Here is a 23,889-nt window from a genome sequence, read left to right on the forward strand (position 1 = left end):
CTCAAATGCGTTACAAGCCCAACTCACTTTCTCACTTTGTCTTTTCAACCACATGTGACCACAGCTACTGAAAATAGAAAATTAGCTACATTTATACACAAGTAATACATAGGAGTCTCCTAGATGGAAAAAATGGAACATAGTTACATGCTTTTTCCTATAATCCACTTAAAGTAATATTTCTCTCTCTCAGGGTCATAACATATTCTGTTGAGGCAGTTTCTCAGAAAAGAGGTCTAGGGCATGTCTGCTGTCAATTCATTCATGATCAGCTCTGGTTTTGTGCTATGATCAAATAACTGAAGTGTAAATGCAAGGGAGGCATAGCTGCCTATGTATTTTAATGTATTTCAAATGCTTTTTATTTAAAGAAGAGTCTTACGTTCTCTCCTCTCTAGATATGCAGGTTTTTTAGACTCCACATTTTCCAATACTTTTGGTTATACAAGACTAAGAAGGACCAAGTATTTTTCATGACATAGGGACATGTGACGACTGAAGATTAACAAGTCAGTATTTGGTGTGGCATGAATAAGTGTATCCAAGTGGGAAGGAATTTCAAGATTTAGATCAAAGAACCCAAATTCACCCAATCTGAACCACAGGCAGAAGTCTACACCAAAATTTGAAACCACCCTCAAAGTCAGCACCCGTTATTTGAAGACACTTAATACTCACTGAACAGTTACAGATCAAAATAAAAGAGCAAGCAAAGTGAGATAATGAGAGCAAATGTTCATAGAGGGGAAAGGGAAATTGAGACATGTCATTAACATCAGTCTTGGATGTCTCTTAATGGATTTATATTGAGTTCTATGTTATTCAACTGTGAATACTACAAAGAATGAGTTTTTACATCTCAGAATATTCTGGGTTGGAAGGGACCCACAAGGATCATCAAGTCCCACTTGGGTGAACAGCCCATAGGGGATTGAACCCACGGCTTTGGTGTCAGCATCACACTCTCACCACATCTAGAATAAAAGTATCTTGGGCTATTGCATGGTGTTCACCGGAGACACAAACTGCAGGGAAATTAACAGATTTCTGCAGTAGTCTTACACTCAGATTTCAATCTTCAGTGATGCACAAAAGAAAAGCACTGGGGTTTTCAGTAGCAATTCCCCTGAGTGTCAAGGATGGAGAATTTTTTTAATCCCTTGGTCCTTTTGAATTTCTCTGCATGCAATTTCAGGGTGATGTATTGTTTTAAAAAGCCTGTTAGAGAATTCTCTAGAAAGCAAAAAGTTAGATTTCCTGATATACACATATGCAAGCCTCTGTCTCCTGCAGTCTCATGTACCAAAAGTTTGCAAATTTAGCCCCCCCCCCCAAAAAAAAAAAGTCAAACCACCACAAAGTCCTGCATTTATGTAAATATTTTCAGAAGACACATTATGCAGGTAATCATAATATAATCATAAAGGGCTGAATGAGATTCTAATCCTGACATTAAAGTACCCAAAATAGCTGCTTAAAGATGGAAAAGAAGGAAAAGAAGACATGAGACAGTCAAAGTGCTGAAAGCATTATAGGAACCTTTATATTTTATATTCAGGTGGAGTTTGTCATGAGCAGCCCACTCCCTTTTGGCACTGAATAATTCCTAGTGTTTTCATATCACATCTCAGATACACATATCAAAGACAACTTTCTAATCTTGCAAGTGTGCTTAGAGAGAAGGAAGAAGAGAGGAAGAAAGACCAATAAACTCCCCCTTTCTCCCTTGTCGTGACCTTACTCACCAATACTTCTCATTTTTATGAAATATCTGAGGAATTCTCCTCCTAGACAGAGAAGACTGAAAGGAGATAATTGATTCTATTGTGTGTTTATTTTACAAATTAAGGTCAATCTTATATATCTATATTTCTCCAATAACAGGCAAAATTGCAGTTCTAGACAAAAAAGTGTCTTGGAGCTGCTATTTTATTGGCTTGTTGGATGAATTTTACATTCAGAAATGTAAAATTAAATGTAAAAATGCCAGGATCTCATATCTCAGAATTTTACATTCAGAAATCATTTGTCTTCAAATTCCTCCCAGTTTTTATCTCAGAAGTACGGTGAATCACTAAGTATTTGAGGTGTTTGTTATCCTTCCTCACCTCATTGTGTTTGACATTAGATTAGTAATGCTGTGAACACCATGTGACAATAATACTGAGCTCAAGACAGGGACCATTTTGTCAAGAGAAAAAAAAATTACATTTCACAAAAAAGAAAATGAGACTGGTTGTATCTTTCTTTGCCCATATTCTATTTTTCCTTCTATCCTATTCACTAACTTATTTCTTCCTCAGTCTTGTACTCCATCTCCCAAGCCTTCAGTGGCAGCCTTTGGAACCTTAAACCAGTCTCAATCAATCAATAGGTTGAGGTCAGCTGTCAGATCCATGGGATCAGAAAGATCAGAACACAGTTATCTAAAGTCCAAGTGCAGTGCCTTATTCAGACAGCTATGCTGCCTGCTATTATTGGGTGGAATTGAAAACAAAAGCTATATTAAAAGACAGCAGGATCATTATTTCTCCTTTCTGCCCCACCTCCTCAAGTGCCTGAGGTCATTTTCCACAACAAAAATGAAAGCCCTTCTTGGAAGTGTTCTTGTGCTAAACAGCAGTGGTTAATTTCTTGCAACTAATTAGTTATTCAAGTGAAAGTATAATGATCCTCCAACATGATTGAAAGTGCTTCAACTGAGTTTCCTGCTAACAGCATACTTCTAGAAAAGATGCAATAAATCAGCAGGGTTATGGAAATCTTTAAACAAAAGCAAGTCTATGACAGGAACCCATTAAAGATACAACCATGTAATATTTATGCACCTAGCTGACTTGTGCTTTTAACCCAGCACTTTCAGCTATAGCTCTTTAGCACCTGGGTCATATTCAGTAAGAATGAAACTCACCCTATCTGCTAAGAGCCAGCACAAGGTCTCTGCTTTAGGTGTTCAGAGTATAGGGCTTAAGGGATGGAACTTCTTTCCAAATAGAATTTCATCCAGATATTTCTAAATAAAAATACAAATAGAACACCTTTGAACAGCACAGAAAATGTAATCTGTGAGCCTCAAGCTCTGATTATATTTAGCAAGAAAAAGAGGCAGGTACTGACACAAGAATGGTTTATAAATCCAGGGAGGTATTGATGCAGAAACAAAACTCCTCAGAATAGCCAGTACCACATATGACTGTTCACATTATGATTTGTGATTAGGAGTGGTTACCCCAATGGTGATAGGGGATCTCTTGAGATGTTTACAGAAAGTCCTGACTGCGTAAAATGCCATCCACTTACTCCTAAGCCTATTAATTCATTTCAGAGTTTGTACTTAAATGTGTTGGGTACTGCAGAAAAGCAAGACTCTGTGGTTAAAAAATGCATTTTGATAATGTTTGAGGCTTCTGGGTGCTACAGATGTACTGATCTGTTTAAATCTCCAAAACAAAGAGAAATCTCCCTTTCTTTTTTCACATCAAGCTGTCTGCATATGTGCCTGCATGTATTTTTAAGCTACACATAAGTGCACATGAAGCAAAGAGAATTGTGTAATTTTTAATTTATCTGGCTGTATATGCTTTCCCTCATCCCATTCACTCATTTACTTCATTGCAATCTCCCAGTCAGTCTTCCCACAGTTTTAAAAGACAGAATTTGGATTCAAAAGCCAATTTGTGTTGAGGACTCAAATACAATTTCCTGGCCTACCTTTCCTTGCTGCAGCAAAAGGCTGCAAAAAAGGGAAACCTAGCTGTGGTGAGGATGAAAAGGGGCGACTTCAGGGAAAGATGTAGGAACTCCAGTTTACTTGGGACTCTGGGAGGTGAGAATTGAAGGACAGAGAAAAGGAAACCAGACATCACTCCCCCTTCCCACTAAAATCAACTTTGCCTTCACTATAGGTTTTTGGGCCAATGACCACTTTCAACTTACACCTTCTGCTGGAAAAATAAATTAGGAGTCCAGCTTTATTTTGTCAATAGAAAGTTTAAAGTGGTCACTGGAGCAAAAAGCTTTTCAAAGGGTAGCTGAGCTCAACAAGGACAAGGAGGAGGATGTTGAGAAAACCACAAAAACACAGGCAGATTACAAACCATTAAAGGCTATGCCGTTTTTCAATAATAAAGATAAGGCCTTTAGAACAGTTCTGGTAATTTGTATCTATTTATTTCTTTAGAAGAATATATATTACTTTAAAAACCCTCTGCCAGAGCAATAAAAGGTATTTTGTGCTTGTGTGTATAGGTTTTGATAAAAAAGAGCCACCAGAAAATAGTAAACTAACTAGGCACTTGGTCCCTGAATACATGGGATTATGCTTTGCATTTGTGCTGTAAATCATTGGATCCTGTACAAGTAATTGTACTGCAATGGGTTTTGCTATGCTAAATATTTAAACTGTGTGCCCAGTCCTTCAAAGTCTGAGCTTATTCTGTGTTCAGAGCTTTTTAGAGTTGAGTCAATAGCATATTTGTTTTGAATGGCTGCTTCTAGATAACAGTAACAAAAATCCCAAACTTGTTTACATCATTTAACATGTCTAAGAGCTTAGCCTGAGACATTAAAAAAGCCACACAACAAGCAAGCAGAAAAATGCAATCCTTTAGAATAGTCTCTACTGGCGAAAAGAAGTTACACCATTAAAAAGCAAAAAGTGTGTTTTGCCAACTCTGGACTAAGAATTGCTTTGTTTTTAAACTGGAGCAATGACTGGCATAAAAAGACTTCAAGGAATTTCCTCTTCTCCCTGAAGATAGTCATGAGCCTTTCTACTGCCCCAGACTTCATGTTGTAGTGATTGCAAGGATAGGTGCCTCTTGTGGGTCCTAAGCAGAACCCTTGTTTATCAGAGTGTGCAAAATGTGGAGAAGAGTCAAAACAAAGCAAATCAAGCAATTCCATCAATCCTAGGAAAACTGTTCCCATCTGAACAGCACCTTCAGCTCTAACAGGCCCTAACAGCTGTGTAGCAAATACCCCTGGCCTATTTTCTTAACTTGAATTGCTACCTTAAAAACAAGATGTAAGCACAGACACTCATGAGTGTTCTACACATTTTCAAATTGCATTTGTGGTCTAAATTCTGTAAAGTAAATTGATATTTTTGGGAACAAAGATGAAGCATAATTTCACATCTGTTTCAAATTACACATGAAGAATACCAAGGATGTTAGTAACAAATAGATCTGCATACAGAAATCTCTAAGGAAAAAAATACAGAATGCCAAAAAACAATTACAGCAAAGGAAATAATGAAACCAGGCAATGATTTACCATCCTTACATTTGTAGAATCACAGTTCTAATTGTAAGAATCTAGTGCAGCATAGTAGACACAATATTTGAAAAAACAAGCCTTTCATATCCCTATGCTACCTCGAGAGCTCCCGATACCTAATCTGGAAGCAGACAAAACTCAGAAAGGTGCCTCTTTTCCAGTGAAGACGTGACTTCCCCTCCAAGGGCCTGGGGCACTGTGCCTCAAATGCTAATAGCTTGAGCTGTGTGCAATAGCCCTATATTGTTTATATAGCACTTCACATGTTCAAAGCACTATGAGATATCAGCCATCACTACACTTTTATGAGGCTGTAAGTATTACCCACTAAACATCAGGGTTCAAATGACTTGCTCTTGATCAAAAGAAACTTCGTGCAGCAGGACCATAATTATTTGAATTTGGTAATTCTTGCAGACCATTCCTATGGCAACACAGAATGAAGAGGGGGAAGGGATATTAAAGCCAATTGCTATCGCACTCTGCACTGGCAGTGAGATGGACATACAGAGGACCTCTTAAGCAAACCTACACTCACAGCACCTTTTATAGAAAATTCTAGAAAATTATTTTTAAAATCAGGAACAGAAATTAAACAAAAGGTTTTGAAAGCCCACAAGCATGTTTTTCTGAATGTATCTATTTCACATATTCACTGTGAAGAACATAAAAGACAACATGCAAACGGTACTGAAATACTCCACAAATCCTTAAAGGGCGTTCTGAATTCATTCTCAAGCAGCTTGGGAGTTTTTATACCAAAAAGATTAGTAGGCAACTTAAAAGCAAGTCCATTTACTGCAGAGAAAGAACTACAGTCTCATGCCTTATGGCTGACTACAGTAGGACTCAACTTTTAAAAATAGAGAATGTTTTTGCTTTTCATTTTTATACATACGTTCTTCCTATGAAAATTCAACTATGCTGACATTTAGTCTCATGCTAGTCTCAAAGTATAAAGTCTCTATTCCTGAAAAAGAATACAAACACAAAGGAGATGTTGAAAAACAACAAATGTATCCACAGCATATATGACAACCAAATAAAGGCTTGACATAAATGCTAAACAGGAGAGATGCTGCAGATTCTTCTCTTCACAACTGAAATCACTTTATCCAAAAATCCTAACACTGAGATTGAAAACAGAATAAGAAAACTCTTATCCTCTGCCTTTCCATCCTGTGCCCATCCTATCCTACAATATTGTCTTTCCCACCTCTTACATTTTGCCTCATACACAGCCCTGGTTTCCTCACACACCATATGTTTTTGGAGCACAGCTTCACAGTTATTGGCCTTAGAACCTTGCCTGCAGAATAATGTGGGAAATAGATCATACTACTAAGACAACAATGTAGACCACTACACACAGGCCAGATTCATCAAATAAGAAAGGGATGCCTGTTTAAAGCTGTCACAGGAAGGGAGAGGGAAAGAAGTTCTCTTCAAAGGCAGCAGTGAGTGCAGAGAGAATTACTAACAGAACCTTTTGTGATTTAGACAGGTTGATCCTGTTGCTCTGAATATTTTACCCTCTATCTTACAACTTTCACTTGACATTTTTCAGGTACAGGCTACACAGAGCTAACTCTATGCCAGACTATGCTTGCAATTTCTACTATTTGGATTAATATTGCCTGAAAAGTTAAATTACTGAAATATTTGCAAAAACATTAAAGTTTAACATCAATAGATGAGCATTACTTCATGCCTATTAATGTAAGAACCAGTTACCATACACCATCTACTGATCTAAAGAACAGATGTTTGCATATGATATATGGACACTGAAATATGTGCATATCTTCCATAAATAGCAATGTGTTCCAGTAACAAAGAGTGGAGAATTGTGATCCATAAGACTGGGAAGTTACAGGCAGTATTACAATTTATTTACCATTTCTTGGCTTTAAATAAAAAGCAAATCTCATAGAGTCAGGGCCTGAATCCCATTTGCTGGAATAGTGCTTACAACACCAAACAGGACTAACAACATGAAGTAATAAATTGCAGTTGGACTCAAATGGGCAGATATAAAAGTCCATTTAGAACACGAGTGTAACTATGATTTGTTAAATAAGAGTAACAATATATATTGATTGAGACACAATAAACCTAAACAGTAAGCAAAAAGCTAATATTACTGTGTGTACTTTCACATTAAATATGGGCCTGGAAGTTTCTTTAGTATGAACATTTAAAAATTACTAATCAGGTAAAATTCTAATGGGCAAAGCATAGTTTTGAGTTCTGCAATTAAATTATTTCTGGAAGCGCAATCAAACATTTGATTGAACTAATATCACTGCTGCTCCTCACATTTGTTCTGTTCCTAAATTAGCATGGCTAATCAGTATCCCACCTCATAGCCTGTGTTGTAAACATGTAATATTAGCTGATGGGTTTCACTTCAAGAGCACAGTCAATTTTTGGACAGCAAACTTAAAAACTTAGTCAAAGCCTACAAACACAAAAAGCAGCATATTTGGAGATGTCACAGTTTCTGTGCCATCAGTACTCTGACAAGACTGAGTGAACTTCAGATCATTCTGTGACTGCTATGCATGTCAAGCAAGTTTTGATTTAGTTTAAAAACCAGTTCTATGAACAATATTTCACCTCAAAGTGTTTTCTGTTTTTCCACCCTCTAATTCTATGAGCAAGAACCAGGAATGTACAAAAAAGAAGCCCTGTAGAATGCAGAATTTAAACACAGCAATCGCAATTTTTTGTTCCTGTCTCAGGCTGGCATGCACTAGTGCTTCAAGATGTTTTGCAGCTGCTACTCTTCCCCAGAGATGGCTGTATTCCAGTAAGTGGTGAAATACTCCCTCAAACTCTTTTTTCCAGCAGAGGTTAACAGAGATGTTTCCATAGGTCTCAGGCAACATCAAAACATGGCGATTGGGTGTGTGGCTGGATTTCTTGAGAAACATTAGCCTTAGATTGACTGCATCAGTAATTAGAGCTGATGCTACACTCCAACACACTGCAGAAAAAACTGCAGTTACTGTCTGTAGAACACAGTGAGCATCTTAGATTACAGTGATTGTTATTTGATTTTGTTCTTGCAGTTTTTAAGATCACAAAAGAAACAAATACTTTTCATTTTGGCCTCTTGATAGCTGCACAGATTTTTTTTTTTACTTTCAGCATATAACTCAAAGTCATCTAAGAACAAATTGAATTTCTAATAACTACAGTCAACTGGATTTAATTCCTTTCAGTGGAAGCACAGCAGTGTCAATACTTACTGAGATTTAGTATTAGTGCTGATTTATTGAAAGTAAAATGTCAATACAACATGAAAATGTGTCATTTTAGAAAGGTTTAATAAAAAAGTTGAACACAACACAAAAAATTGAAAATATAAGAACCAATAACTGATCATTCTAATTCACTTCTTTCCAGATGAGCATCCAGGTGTCAGCTGGTATAAATGCAGATGCCACTGTCAATGGAGCTGTGTCAGTTTACTCTAGCTGAGAATCTGATCCCAAGTGTGCTACTGCCATTTTTAGACACTGCCACTGGAATTCACTTTTGCAAGACAATTAAAAAAATAAAATACATCCACACATTGCATTTCTTCCTGTCCCTAAGTGTTTAACTGGAAGTTTGTTGACAGACTGTGGGAGAGGGCAAGTGGGAGGTGGAAGTAGCCAACAACTGCATCCATGAGATAACTATGCAGTATCAGTACAAACACTGTTCCGTTGTCTTCCTTTTATACAAACGAATATTTGGCTTCAGAAAGCTTTAACTCCACCTTCCACTAACAAACAATTCCATGTCAGCGAAAGAAAAATGATGCTGTAAACCACGTGAACTATCTACCTCATAATTTTGCTAACATAGTATTTTAACCAGTACACATTCTGGATAGACGGTTTTAATGCACCATTAGAAAAAGCACCTACAGCTACAAGAGCCCCAAGGCTGAGTTCTGTGTATTCACCTATGTATTTGTACCTAAGCAATCTCCCTGCTGTACCAGCAGGAAGATTGGTAACAGCTCTAAGGCAGCTGTTTGAAGTGGCCTGCAAGCCAGACTTTGATCTGGCTGACATCTTTCATATCTCACCGAGTATTTGTGTGGGCGAGAGAGGAGGAAGAAAGGAAAAGGTGGGGCAATAAGCAGGGCAGAGTAGTACTTGACAGCTCCACCATTTCCAAGCAGGGAGAAGGAGCTTTTGCCTGTTTTACATAAGGCAGTCGTTAACATGAGTGCATTGTATAACAGCTTCCCAGTACTAACCACTGCAATGAAGTTGGAATGTTAGTCTTTTTATTCAACATAGCAAGGTCAAAATGGAAAAGTTAATTAATTAGACCTGAAGATGCTGTTCACATAGTATTGAAATAATTGTCTATTTGTGCAAGCACAACAACCATATCTTCAATTTAGGTCAGGCCATCAAGAGGAGGAAAAGGACTGAAGACTGAAGATGAGATGCTCTACTTCACACAGTTGCCCTCTGGAAGGACTTGCAAAGGCAGTCACTTAAATTAAGTACAGGTCATCAGGCAAGATATCTAATCTATTCCTAAGACAGGCAGCTCTAGCAGTCCAAATCCCTATGGCCTTTGCAGCGACACGATGAACTACTTCCTCATGTACCTCTGTCAATTCATGTTAGGTTGCAGTTTTTTTAAAGCAATATTTCATGTGCATCATGACCCTATTGCTCAAAGCAAGGAAAGTGCTTTGGTTTATTTATGACCTACTAACCTTACATTAAAAAAAATTACATCCAATCTGAATGTTCACATAAGCCTGCAGATCTGAAATAAAATTTAAAATAAAGCTAGCATTTGTAACAGCTAGCTAAGCCCAGTAAAGGATTTTTAAAAAATGAAAACCATATGAAAGAAGATGAAAGCATATTTACCCTGCATAAATTGCACATATCAGGAATCAGGGCTAGAACCCAGAAATACCTTTTGTACTTAGAGGTTTCAGCCCATTTCACAGCCTAGGTGACCAAGGAAGTACTGAGGTTTTCCATGATGGGGGGTGGGGAGGCATTAATAACAACCTGTGAAAGTAATTCCTTCAAAGATGTAATCCACCCAGTCACAAGCTCTACACAGCTCCTCTCCTTCCCCTGCACCCCATTCCAATTGCCAGATATCAGCCAGGCAAGCCCCCATACTGAAATATGAAGTGACAAATGGAAGCAGGGAATAAGGGCATAGGAATGAGTACTAAAAGAAATGGTGTACAGAAAACAAGAAAAATAGGGCAGATCTTAAGCATGAGCATCCTTAAACCATAAAGTTATTTGGCTAGAACAATGTTGAACAGATGCACATGCACATAAGACTGAGTTAGAGAGCCTTATTCTCTCATGCCAGTATGTAGAGGTCTTGTCCTAACATCCATGGAATTAAACCTTGGAAATTTCAGTACAAATAAATGGAGAAATAAAAATAATCACAGGTAAAGTATAATGTGCTGCTATATTGGGAAAGAAAGGTGGGCTGCCACGTTTAATTAAAATGTATTTGATTTAGCTATATTCATTATCAAAGTGGCCTTCACAAACAAAACACATCTAATCCACTATAACAGTTGATTGCATTCTTGTCTAATTCTCCAGTAGGCTATATTAATGACTTTTTATTTTAGTTGTATTAGATGGAAAATACAGTTGAATTAAATGATGCAATAAATACCTCTACATGCAGAGTAACTAGTTGAAAGAAACAGGACAAAGTCCTTGTCATAGTGGTTGTTCACAAAATAGGCTCAGGCAGCACATTGATGAACTCCAGTCCTTTAGTGTGGTTTTCCTTAACACAAGTACAGACAAAAACCCAAAACCAAATTTATAAAGCCCTATAAATAACAATGGATGCAAGAGAGAGAGAGGGTATCTTTAACCAAAGGATAAGATAAACAAAGAAACAGCAATTCATGTAAGTCAATGAATTAGTAATGTAATTTCAGCAGACTTAAGAGTGGACCTAGCAGAAAAGAACTCTGACAAGCTGAGCTTCAAGAACACCTGCATAAGAACTCTGCTCACAAATTAAAATAAGGTAAAATTTCTGGATTACCATGTTTTGCCTTCTTATCCAGCCTCTAAAACTGTTCTGCAACAAAAACCTACAACTTAATTTTTAAGTATTATTTATTGTTATTAATAATTAGGACAATTGAGTTGGAAAGCTCAGAAGATTAGGAAAAATTGCTGTGTTAGCTGTGAAAATCTTTAAGAATAAGGACTTTACTGTGTGATGATCAGCTGGATGTGCACAACATGCTGACACAAAAAAAATAAATATAGGTCAAGCCTTGAAATACAATCACCTTTTTTCCTCCTGAAAACTATCGGAACAAGTTCTGCATGTGTGAAAACTAATAATGAAAAAAAAAAAGGCCTTCTGTCTCAGATGTTCTTTTTAAAAATTAAGCCTTCTTTAAAGAAAATTTATTTTTCATCAATCCTAAACAAGTTTTAATCCAACTGAGTCATGTCAATAGAAGAAATTTCGCTCAGCTGAGCAATCTCTATTTGGCAACACTAATTTGTAAAACTCTTAGCCAGCTCTGTTCGTTTATGGGATCTCACGTTTTGTTTTAGTGTGAAGTTCAGTCTTGTGAAATAACAGACAATATTAATCCACTCATGCCTGAATCTCTAACCTTTATTCTTAAAGCCTGAGTAACAGGAACATATTTTCTTTTCATAGAAAGAAAGTCTGTGAAACTGCCAGCTCCTTGCAGAAAGACTGAAACATGATCCACAGAGAAGGGTGTTGGTGTCGGTAAGAGAAAAATGATTGAAGTTGCATCATCTGTATAATGAAAATCATTGTGTGAATTTTGATTTCCCCCCCACTACTTTCAGACATTTGAGGATGCAGCCAAGTCAATGGAGTTCTGTTGTAGTGGTTGCTTCAGTGAACATTCAACGCTGTCGGTGAGTTTGGAATTAAAGTGAAAACCATCGACCGTTGATTGTACCCTCCAGCTAACCATCCTCCTCCTTACTTCATGCTTTCAGGCCTTAACACCGAAGACAGCAACCTAACCATCATATGATGTTTCTCCCTCACCCTGCCAAGCTTTACAAAAAGGTCACAATGAACATTCATTGCTGTCGGTGGGTTTAACTATGTGGACAAGCTCACTGAACAATGAATGCAACTGTGGCCCCACATTGTACGGTTTCCATTGAGAGGAGCAGCAGCTCTGAAGGTGATAGTGAGAAGCAAACACTTCTTATAAGCTACAGTTTTCTGGTCAGAAAAAATAGTTGGGGTTATCCACTTTTTGATTGCTTGGCTTTGAGTGTTGGTTTAGCCAACTAGGAAAATACCTGCTGCCTTTTTCTGGAGCATCGTCCTCACAGGGGTTCAGCAACATTGAAAATGTGACAATTCTTATTTACTATGTATGCAGAAAAAATAACAGGACAGGAAGCTCTGTATATGCACTCCTAAGGACTCTGAAGAGGAAAGAATATTTAATTGCCATTTAACTAGACATTGTTGAAGAGTTCAAAAGTTTCTATACTTGTCATGACAAATGCAATCGGGAACATATGGGATTTAAGAGTTATGGATAAAAATGTTATATCAAAAAAATTAATTTTACATTAAACTGATTTTAAGAATACAAATACTATTGCATTTGCTATTCTTAGGGATCTGAAAGGTGACAAAAAATGTATATCCAGAAATAATAATGGAAAAGCAGTTAAATTTTAAAGTTACTGTAAACTGAGTACCTATGTCACGCTTTGAGTTTTGTGATAAGAAAATAAAGTGTAAATAAGCTCACAATTGTGTCCTTAGTTCTTTGTAACCCTTTATTAACTTGGTCAGACGCACAAAAGGACCAGTCTACATTTCTCACTTCACAGAATCATCCAAGGTAAGCTCAGCCCTTAGACTCAGTGCAACTCAAATACTCTGCAGCAGGAATTGCTTACAAAATCAGGAAAACTCACAGCATATCATCATATCACGTATATCATTCTTCTCATTATGGGAATGTTTATTAAGAGTACTTTAGTCTGATTATTTACAAAGTTTCCTCAGCACATTAGTCACACAAGTTATGTTGTGTACTGAGCTTGCTTGGTTTATCCATGCTTCACTGTGTAGGAACTGAACAGCAGAGACGTGTCAAGGCTATCATGGGAAAACACATCTATAGTCACTTCTTGAACTGTTACCAGTCTAATTCAATGGTAGAAATGCATTTCAATCATGAAAGAGATCAGTCCTCTGTCACATGTGAAACTAATATTTATAGACTCCTCCCCCAGTTGCTCAGAAAACATAATCACACTAGCAAAATAAATCCTGAAATTATTTGGACATTGTTTAAAATTAATGTTTGGGAAGATTATCTTTTTTCATTCCAATATTCACTGGAGAAGAACCCGCATTCTCTGTTGCTCACTGAATACTACAATAGTCAGAGACAGAAGAGTAAAGTATTAAAGGCAAAGTTACTATGGATAAATGATTTCTCAGCAACTCTGTTCAGAGATAAGCCTGTATCTTTATGTTTACCCATTTCTACAAAAATGGGAATTTGAATTACTACAGAGTTACATATTGCAGGGAGATAAAGATCATATTAAAAGCAAGACTCAGAGAAATATGTTCTGTCTAGAAGGATAAAATTTCAAATTAAGTTGTAGCTAGTATGTTTTTGGGACAAAACAAAGTAGTTTACTGAAACATAAAAAGCAGCTCTTAATTTTGCAAAATACGTATTAATGCTAGTTATAGATGTGTTATGTGTCTTTAACAGAGAAAATACTTATCAAAGCAGAAGAATCTGGAATTTCTCAACACTGGGAAGAACTAATGTCCTGGAACATGAGTGGTTTCTATATATGTTTTCACAGATAATGCCTGAATGATTAGCATTGAGGAGGGACAGACTACACTGCAAGAAAAAGATAAAATTACATCCTTTTTTAAGGCAGTACTTTTCCTCAAAATACACATCTCTTCTGATTTCAATCATCATTTTGTTCCATACACTTACTAATGGAAGAAGAGCTATTCAGACCCTGCTAAGTCAGGGTGCAGCCAGCACTGACCTAGGCACAGACACACCTGACCTAGGCACACCCAGTCTCATTACAAATATAAAACAAATATTCCCACCTGGACTGCAAGTTTTTACTGGTTTCTGAAGAGGAGAATATGTAGCAGTTGTCTTTTTAATGTTGCCTAGCATGGGAATTTATCAGATTTTAGTTACACCGTGTTTTCATATAGAAATAGAAAAATGTCTCCTAGTGCACAGATATGTAGTACTTCATACAACTTGAAATCAACCTCTACAGACTAGTTATTTAATAATATTCATTGGAAAACAACACCATTATTCCACACCCCACAAGAAATGTTGGCTTGCACATGTGTTTCCTTATGCTGTAAAGCCACAGAACAATCCCAATTTGGCAATGAAAACTGTGATATACTGTGGAAAGGTTTCATGGTAATTTTCATGGGTTTTGTTAATAACATACATATGTACTCAGTACAATGCCCAGAGGCCATAGGAACAGTCTAGAAAATTGCTCCTCATTGTCATTGTAAATAATTCACTCACAGCAATACTTTTAGGTCAAGCATATCAAAGTTGCAGTAAATGCAATGGACCTTGACATAATAGGAGCACTGCTTTTACAGCAGTGGAGGAAGAGGAGAGGGAATGCACTTCCCATCCATGAGAGATCAGTTGCTGCTCCCCAGTGAGCCCTCCGTGCTTGAGGACAGCAGAGGTGGTACTAAGGGCTTGTTATCAGGTTTGGAGTTGTTGGGTTTTTTAATTACCTCCAAGTTCTCTTTTTTCTCCCTGGTTTCTCACATAAGATGATTTAAAACATCCAACCCAACAGCTTCTGTATCAATTCTATAACCTCTGCTTAGCAAGTAGAGAAACACACTTAATTGTGCCTCTAAAACTACAAGTCAAAGAATTTCTGTGATAGAAATAGACTGTGATATTCAGGACCATGGCAGGATGAATATGATAGACTTGCCTTTTGGCACAGCTGACACCACCACATTAACATCTCTTGCATTACAGATGGTGAAATGGCACAGTAAGTTAAAGAGTCAAATATAGAAGTCATTTATAGTTGAAACAGAAGCAGTATCTAGACAATTCTGACTTTAACCACATGTAAATACATGGGGTTTTTTTGCTAACTATCTTTTTTTTCCTATTAATGTATATCTTTGTTCCTTGCCAGAGTTACAGTGGTAACCAATTATTTTTCCAAGCAGCTGCATGGTCACACCCATTACAGAATAATTTTTACATCTTGTCTTCTCTTTTATTTAGGTTTGTATAATTTTGTTTGAACTTGACTTTTTTTTCCTACCTGTACATCCTCCTAAGAGTAAAAGCCAGAAACTTAAACCACATTCCAAAGGGCCCAGCCAGGGCTAGCTGAAATAATCTAATATCTCTTTATTTTACAAGAAATCACTGGTCCTTTTCAGCCAAAAAAAAGGACTTGTAATGGCACCACAGTTAACACATTTAAATTTATCTGACATTATTCCATAGATACAGTGTCCACAAGTTCTTTCCTAGTTTAAAATAGATTATTTCATCCCCTTGAAATGCAACACTTGCAATTTATTTAACTTAAGAGATTTTTTTTTTCAAAATATAGCTCCTCCTCCCCCTCCCCCCAAACCATGAATGTTTTGAAAATTAGTGTCAGAAATTACATGGTAACACATAGAAGCAGGGTTGAACTAAGAATACAAACAGAAGTCTATCATGATTTAATGTTTAAAAAGTTGAACTGTCCTGCATTTCCCTCACATTATTTTTGGAGTACAAACTGAAAAGGAGGCAGCAGAATCACAATGGGTAACTTTTCCTGTTGTCTGCACCTAAAGGGTATTTACAAGCTCAGTATTTCCATGGCTGTGGTAGAGCCTTCAATTCACAACAACCAGCAAATACAAATATGTCGGACAAATACACATAATGGAAGGTTTATGTTTGAGTTTAGCAGTTATTGATCTGGGGAGGAAACAGGGTAAACCTTAAAATTTCACAGCTTTCAAATACAATTCTTATGAAAACTGACAAATGCCCAGCTTCTTATGAGACTGCCTTCACACTGCCACTGGAAATGAAAATACCCTCCTCCTCCAAGGTTTGAATATGAACTAAACAAGAAATTTAGGGAAAGCTTCAGGTATAGAAACTAATCCACACAAGCCATGAGTTAGAACAGAAACTGCCTATATTTCATGTAAATCAGAAATTAGCCCTCAAGATCTGCAGACAGAATATAAGTCCATAGAATATATTCTTATCTTTCCTGATTTTACTTCATGAAATACAGCTGCTTCCAAGATAACCCTAGAATTCTTGCTGTTTTAACAAATCTGCTTTAATCTAACAAGTTCACAAAGATTATAATGAGACCCGATTATATAAATTTCTGGGTTGTGTTTTGTTTGATTGTTTGTTTGGGTTTTTTTGTGAGTGTTTTTTTAATCATCATTATTTTCTCCACTAGGAATGTCATACTACCTCTTTAGGATGAAAAAATGTCAAAAATGGAGCAGATACCACAAATCTATGATACCAGTGTTTAAGGTGTTTATCAGGTCAGGTAAAGAGGAGAGAGAGCTGGAAAGCAACATGTGCCTGGCTTTCAAGATAGTGGAAGTTTCACCTTGCATTCAAGAGAAATTACAATACACATTAACTGTATATCTCAGCTATGGTGTCACCTCTGGGTACCAGCAACTTGTCCCACTAATCATACTATTTAGCTAATTGATTGCATGGATCTATTATTTAGTGATTAAACAGTTAAAGTATTTTACCACAGGCATTTTGAAACACTGAAACGAAAAGGAATACAAAAATATTTGTTTTAGCTAGTGAGAGTTGAGTCCAGGTGGTTGCCCTCAAAAGTCAACATCACCATCTGATGTGTAAAACATTCCTAATTATCATAGAGTACACCCCGTGCTAATTACTGTGCTTGCCTGAAAATAATGAGCCATGGTAAGCCTGGAGTTCATGACAATAGATTTTCATTTAAATGCCATCCAGTTCACTCGGTATTAATATGCTGCTGGCTACCAGACTGACAGACATGATGAAATTAGGCTTTCCCACAGACTGGGACAGTGAACACGCTTTAGGAAGGCCACAAACTGCTAGAAGGATAGCAAAACTAAAGGAACTTTGAGAGATATTCAGGATATAACTGTAGGAGACAGCAGGAGAGAAAAAAAAAAAAAAAAAGACATTAGTTTATAGACAGCACCCAGCTGTGGCCTACAGCAAATCTTAAAAGAAATCTTTGTAGACTCTCCAGAAATATCTGTGTACATCCCCAAAACAATTGCAGGAGATTGTTCCAGAAGTTCATATGGATCATGGACTACTACCTAATGAATTCAGATTCTCTGCTGGTTTTAGAGTCAACTTACTTCTATCAGTTTCAGTGAAATTATGCCAGTTTGTACAAGCTGCTGATTTGGTAAACCAACACACAAGAGAACTGTAAAAGAAGTATGGTCCCACACATCCTACAGTAAGGGGAAAAATGCAGAGGTAGATGTCACTCTTGGGGGAGGAGGAAGAGGAGAAACAAAATAACATGTACTTGAAAAAACACGTTTCCACCTACAGAGAGAGCATTTCTGCCCACAGACAAACTGGGGTGCCCCACACAAACAGCAACTGGACATTTCACTACTCTGTGCAGATTACTGCTTTACAGGTACAAATAAGGAGCTTCAGAACACAACAGGCAGAAGAGTATTTTTGGGCAGAAACATCTCACCCACATTATGATAATCTGGCCTTTGCCACCACATGACAGTCTCCTTAGCTTCATAAAGCCTGAGCTATGTGGGTGGGAAAGAGCTCACAGCTTATTTTTGGCTGACGATGGCTCCCACAGCACAAGTGTATATATTTGAAGCAATGGCAGGCTGTTTCCTCTCTCCCTTCACATTGTGCACTTTCCAACATTTCCCATTATTTTGACACAGAGCTAGCAAAGCCCCTCACTGGTTATATTTGAGAAAAAATCCAAGCAAAACAGTATCACATCTTTTAAAATACCTCCTGTCACATTACCCAGAGGCTTCTTTGTTTTGGGTGCTTATTGGCATCCCTCTCTGGCCTAAAGCTACATATGGACTTCAGATGTGTATCAGCCTTTACAAGACATGATTTATGCTACACACAATTTAGCAATACAGGTACATGTACAAATGCTGGTAAGTGCTGACTGGAAGTGCCTTCTGGAACTAGCTGACACGTATCAAGAGGGAGATAACCAAACCACAGGTCTGCTCAAAGTGAATACCACAAACTGACTGTTAAGAGCAAATTCTAAAAACAAAACCAACCAACCAAAAAAGCCTCCCCTTCTTCATCTCTCCATTGCTACACCACCCATCCCATCAATGCCTTTTGTGGATGCAGACAAGCACTTAAGACACTTCATTCTTGCAGGAGAAAAATAAACCAAAACATTACATTTTCTTCCTCCTTATAGAGATTCCTGTCTATATGGGAACAGGATTTCTGCTTTAAACCTTGTATTGAGATCCTAAGGCATTGCTGTATCTATTGGTAATTAGTCAGGAGCATTGCTGAGGAGTAATCCAAGTCTGAGACATGCATGCCTGTGCAGAAGAGTTTGTTGCTTGAACTTAGGCATGTGCCTTTCCAGTCAGTATCTTATACTAGAGGTTCCTCTCTACTTAAGTGAGTACCAGAATTATATTTTCCCAAAACTGAAGTCTTTCTACCTTATTAATTTTCTGCAAGGACACCATCAGATTAGCTCAGGATACTTACGACAGAATTATTTGCCAGGAGGATATACTATTCTTTGATGAACTGATACTAAAAACTAATTTAATCAAAGTGCCTACAAATAATATATTATGTTTTAAGGATTTGTAGTTCTCAAAACAAGTTATTTTGCCTTCCTTCTACCACAAAGTGTTACATATAACAAGTGTTTACATATATATATATATATATATATATAATAAAATTTCTACAAAGAAATTTTGACTTGGATCCCAAATCAGTAAGATCAAATTTGCAGCTTCCTGCACTTGAGCTCACGGGTGCTGGCATCACTATCCTCCTGAAAGAGGGGGACTCACAGCTGAACAGGCAGACCCTCCACACTTGCTGAGAAAATAACTTGGTACCTCTGCTTGGCACCCAGCCATTGGTGGGTTCCTGAGCTGACTGCAGCTGATGTACCTGCATCATCATCAGAAGCTGTAAGAGCCATTGTTAAAGTGAACACAGAGCCTGCACAGAACACTGCAGTATAAGCTCAGGGTCTGTGTTCACTTTAAGACTCTTGGCTGGTACATTTTTTCAGCTCTTTTGGAAATAAGGCTGCTCAGTAACTGCTTTCCAAGCTTTCACATATGTACAATTCCCATCAGCTACAAGTGTAAATTTGCAAGCAATGGGAACAACACACACACGGTCTGATGGAATCTGAGAGAAGGTAGAGCTGTCACCAGATGGCATTTTTAAGTTTTGTAGAGCCAGATATTCAGAAGCAGCATCTGAATTTTGAATGCTTCATTGTTTTGGGTTTTTTTATTTTCTTAAAATCTCCCAAAACACAGCATTTGCTCCTAGAAATAATCTTGTGATATTCTGTGGCTAAACCTCCAACAGATCATTTTCCCTAACTACATACCTAGTCTATAAGAGCCCTAAATTAGTACTTGGGTACAGACTGCTCAAAAATTCGGTCTAAAATGTCAGTAAATAAAATTCTTATGAATATAATTTTCAGTCAGCCCTAACAGTAGAAAAAATAAGTAGGTTGCCTGTTCCTTTCCTACAGGGAAACATTGCCAAAAATACATAACTGTCACTTTTCATCTTTGGAATAATGTTAGCTACTGAAAAAAAAAGATTCACAATGAGCAATTATGTCTTCAGCTTTCATGTCATTTTACATCATTCCACTATCAGCCATGCTCAAAAGCTTAGAGGCAACATTCTAGGTCAGTGACTTTTGCAGGCAGTGTATCCACTGTTTGGTAATTAAATTAGATACACTTTAAATAACCAGATTCTGAAACAGACAGCCACTTATAAACATGTGACCAAATGTATCACTGCCACTGATGACACTGGATGTGGAAAATTATGCATGTTAGCAATCATTAACTATCACCGAGGATTATAAATTTAAGGATTATGATATTAAGAATAACTGGATCAGCAAATCACTGCAGAGAAAAATCTTTAAGATGTAGCTAAAAGCCATACTGAAGGACTGACCTACTTTTCATCACCAAGTTTTATTTATACATGTATAGAATTCTTTCTTATGGTTAACAAAACATCTCCCACCAAGAAAGCTCTCAACTACTAATAAAGCTAAATAGAGAATGAAATATTGCAGTAGATGCTCACCTTTTAATAAGGTTTTAGCCTGCATCTCAGGCCATAGCCACAAGTGCTGTTTCAGATAAAAATTTAAACAGCAAAATGCAGGCACTAATTTTCAATTTATGTGGATTTTTCTGGATAAATGATTAACTCTTGACATAAAATTGGAATGCTAAAAAACGATTTCATATCAAACATGGCTCAGAGGCACCTATTTTGTAAAAAAATACATAGCTTTGCCACTTTTTCAAACCTTGAATTTGGAAATTAACATTTAATAAGTCAGAAAAAGATGTGGCAGGGGCTATAAGACATGTTCTTTGCAAGAGCAGATCCTATAATTCTTCAAGGGACAGACCTTTAAAAGAAAATCTGAAAAACCAACAACACATCAAATTAAAACAACCAAACCCACAAACATAGTAATTTAGAGCGGTACTATAAGAAGATAAGCAGGTATGTTAATGGACCAAGGCACAGAAATGATAAGAACACAAGCTCAAGCCAGCCTGGTAATTCATGTGTTTTCACTTATTTCTCCACAATAGCAGAGGCTATTGCTATTTCATTATTTGAGCAAACATTCTGCATCCACAAGGTGCAATTCACTTTTTGTTACCTCAGTTCCCTTGCCCCTAATAAGCATTCATATGAAAGTATTCATTTGTGACAACTGTGCAAAAAGGTCTAATTTTAAAAACCCTTTTTTTTCATCTTGAGACTGAACCATTGGCTTTTTATTTCAAGATGGACACAAGCCACAAGATACAATCCACAGCCACAGTTATTAAATACCCTGTCCACTTTTGCCTGCAGACCACTATGAATATTGAAAGCAGCACCACAAGCTAAAGATGTCACAATTCAATTGTAGTATTGCCATAGTTACTACCAAAGTCCTGAACTGGAAATTTATTCTGTTTGCAGGTCTTGTGTTGCCTGAAACACATGGAAAAGCTGTCTTCAAGGAGGAAAATGCAACCCCAGCACGTGTATATTTCTGACTATTATAAAACATGAGGCCAAACAAGGAGTTTTTCTGTGTCCCTTCCTGTGCCACAGGTAGAGGTTTGCAGGGGTGTCACACTCAGCTGCCAGCAGGTGTTGCACTGGCCAGCAATGTAAAGCGCCTATTCACTGAACTCTTTCACTGCAGTTATGTGCTCTTTATGGCAAGGAAAACAGAGAAAACAAAGAGCCTGTTATACTTTAACTTCAAAGCCTCATACCCCAAGCTTCAGCGCTATACTTCAGGCAGTGCATCCTAGAAGAAAGGCAGCATAGTCTCAGGTAAAGATATTTTTCTGCTCTAGTAGCCTAATCTCTGTAGTATTTCTAAGAGATTTGGCAGAGTTTTTTAACTTTAAATATAAGCATAGTAATAGCAGAAGGTCATCTGACATTTGTCATTTGACTGACAAGTAAATTTTACTCTGAAACTTTCCAAGTTCACAGGAAGGTTTTGTCTGAAAGGTCATAGAGGAACCTTGTTTACCCACAAGTGCTGCAAGAATCTTGCTGCACAAGAAGTTAGGAGATAGTGTTCTTCCCAGTTTACAGTTGTCATTTTCCAGTTGCACCAATTTCCTTTCCATCAGGGGTAGAGCTTTTATGAAATCCCTAAAGCTTGTGTGCAATATTTATTCTGTTAGTCTAATTGAAGGTATTACTATGTACATAGTTACTGAAGCTGTCCCCAGTGGTGCATCACATCATAAATAACAGATGTGAAATGTTTTCCTGTTGGGACAGGCACTAGTATCACTTCTTACTCTATCTCTTTAACTATTACAGCACCTCACTATTTCTTAGGATTTTTCTTAAAAGGAGAGAAAAAAGTACCATGAAAATATCAGTTTGGGACAATTAAATTTACTAAATCTTCACAGATCCACATAAAGACATAAGTATTTTAATAATGTAAAATGAAATAGTTTTGCAACACAAGTGAGCAGTACCAAATTTATGATGTTTAATTGCATAGGACTGTGTCAAAGACTAGTCCATGAAAGATGGGGGAAGGGCAATATGTTTCCCCAACATACTTGCAGCTGTCTTTTCCCAATTTTATCCTTAATTCTAAAGTCGGCCAAGATACTCAAATACAACATCAGGTTCTCAGTGAACCTGTTGAATAGTCCTGATTTGGGACAAATGCTTTCACACCCCACTCAATAGCTTTTTGTTTGGAGGGCAAATAACTGACAACTGCCTCGAACCTTACTAGGTTACAAGGCTACATTATTGCTTCTCTCTTTTCTAAAAGACCTATGATCCCACCGTACTGGAAATTTTACAGTTTGCTCCTTACAAATCCTCAATACAATTCATTCTCCTCACATCCCAGGAGATTTTTAAAAGTTGGACCATTTATTCCAATATTAATCAAAGGAATTTAACTTCAGCCAACAGACAGATGATAGTGTGACTCCCCTTACCCTGTTCCCACTTCTTAAAGATGCAAAAGATTGCTCCTCTTTCCAGGCAGCATCAGTTCTCAACTAAGCTTTTCAATCTTTCCTTGGAACCGCATTTTCCAGGAAAAAGTTTACAAGAGAAATTGGAAAGTTTCACATGTGATTGACACTGTCAGCACCAGGACACTTGGCAGTAGAAAAGAAAAACTCCTTGAGCAGAAGCATATCAGAACTGAAGAAAGACTTGTAGACAACAATGCATATCACACTTTCTCACTGCAGACCAATAGGGGACTGGAACAAGTGACATGTCCCATGGTTGAGCCTGCAGGCATCATTGCTGGTCTCTAGGCAGCCGTGCTTTGGGACAGCAAGGACGTGCTCAAGTGACTCGGGCACTGTGGACAATGATGGCACAGGTGGATGATCGTGTGGATTAGGTCAGGCAGAAATGGGAGGAGGAGGAGGGATGGTCAGGATTAAGGAATTGTGGCACTGATAGATGAGAAAAGATCAATTCATAGACAGATTCCAATGAGAAAAAGTTTAGAGTGGTTGTGTGAAATGAAAACTTGAAAAAAAAAATACTACAGAAGCATCAGATGGTGTCTCAGAATAGATTAAAAATAAAATTCAACAAAAGGAGGTGCGACATTTTGCAGGAATGGGGAAAACAGGCCAATACATGTCTCAGAAAAAAGATCATGGAGGGATACCAATGGCATGCAGCTGTTGTACCTCTTTTCCTGCTCACTTCCATATTTGATAACAGCC

The 23,889-nt window shown here is 37.4% G+C and overlaps 1 long non-coding RNA gene across 8 annotated transcripts in view; it reads left to right on the forward strand.

Moving 5' to 3' along the window:
- Window positions 1-13,074, forward strand: part of LOC110479805 (uncharacterized) — a 61,739-nt gene extending 48,665 nt beyond the window's left edge. For 4 of the 8 annotated variants that reach the window (XR_002466990.2, XR_002466993.2, XR_004148597.2 and 1 more), the window contains 3 exons: window positions 8,025-9,799; window positions 11,237-11,325; window positions 11,980-13,074. This is a non-coding gene — a long non-coding RNA (uncharacterized LOC110479805). The remainder of the gene's footprint in view (window positions 1-8,024; window positions 9,800-11,236; window positions 11,326-11,979) is intronic. The other 4 variants (XR_002466995.2, XR_002466994.2, XR_002466991.2 and 1 more) reach the window with 4 other exon arrangements.
- The last annotated feature ends 10,815 nt before the right edge of the window (window positions 13,075-23,889 follow it).

Source organism: Lonchura striata, chromosome 9 (assembly GCF_046129695.1).
Source record: "Lonchura striata isolate bLonStr1 chromosome 9, bLonStr1.mat, whole genome shotgun sequence".
NCBI classification, from domain to species: domain Eukaryota; kingdom Metazoa; phylum Chordata; class Aves; order Passeriformes; family Estrildidae; genus Lonchura; species Lonchura striata.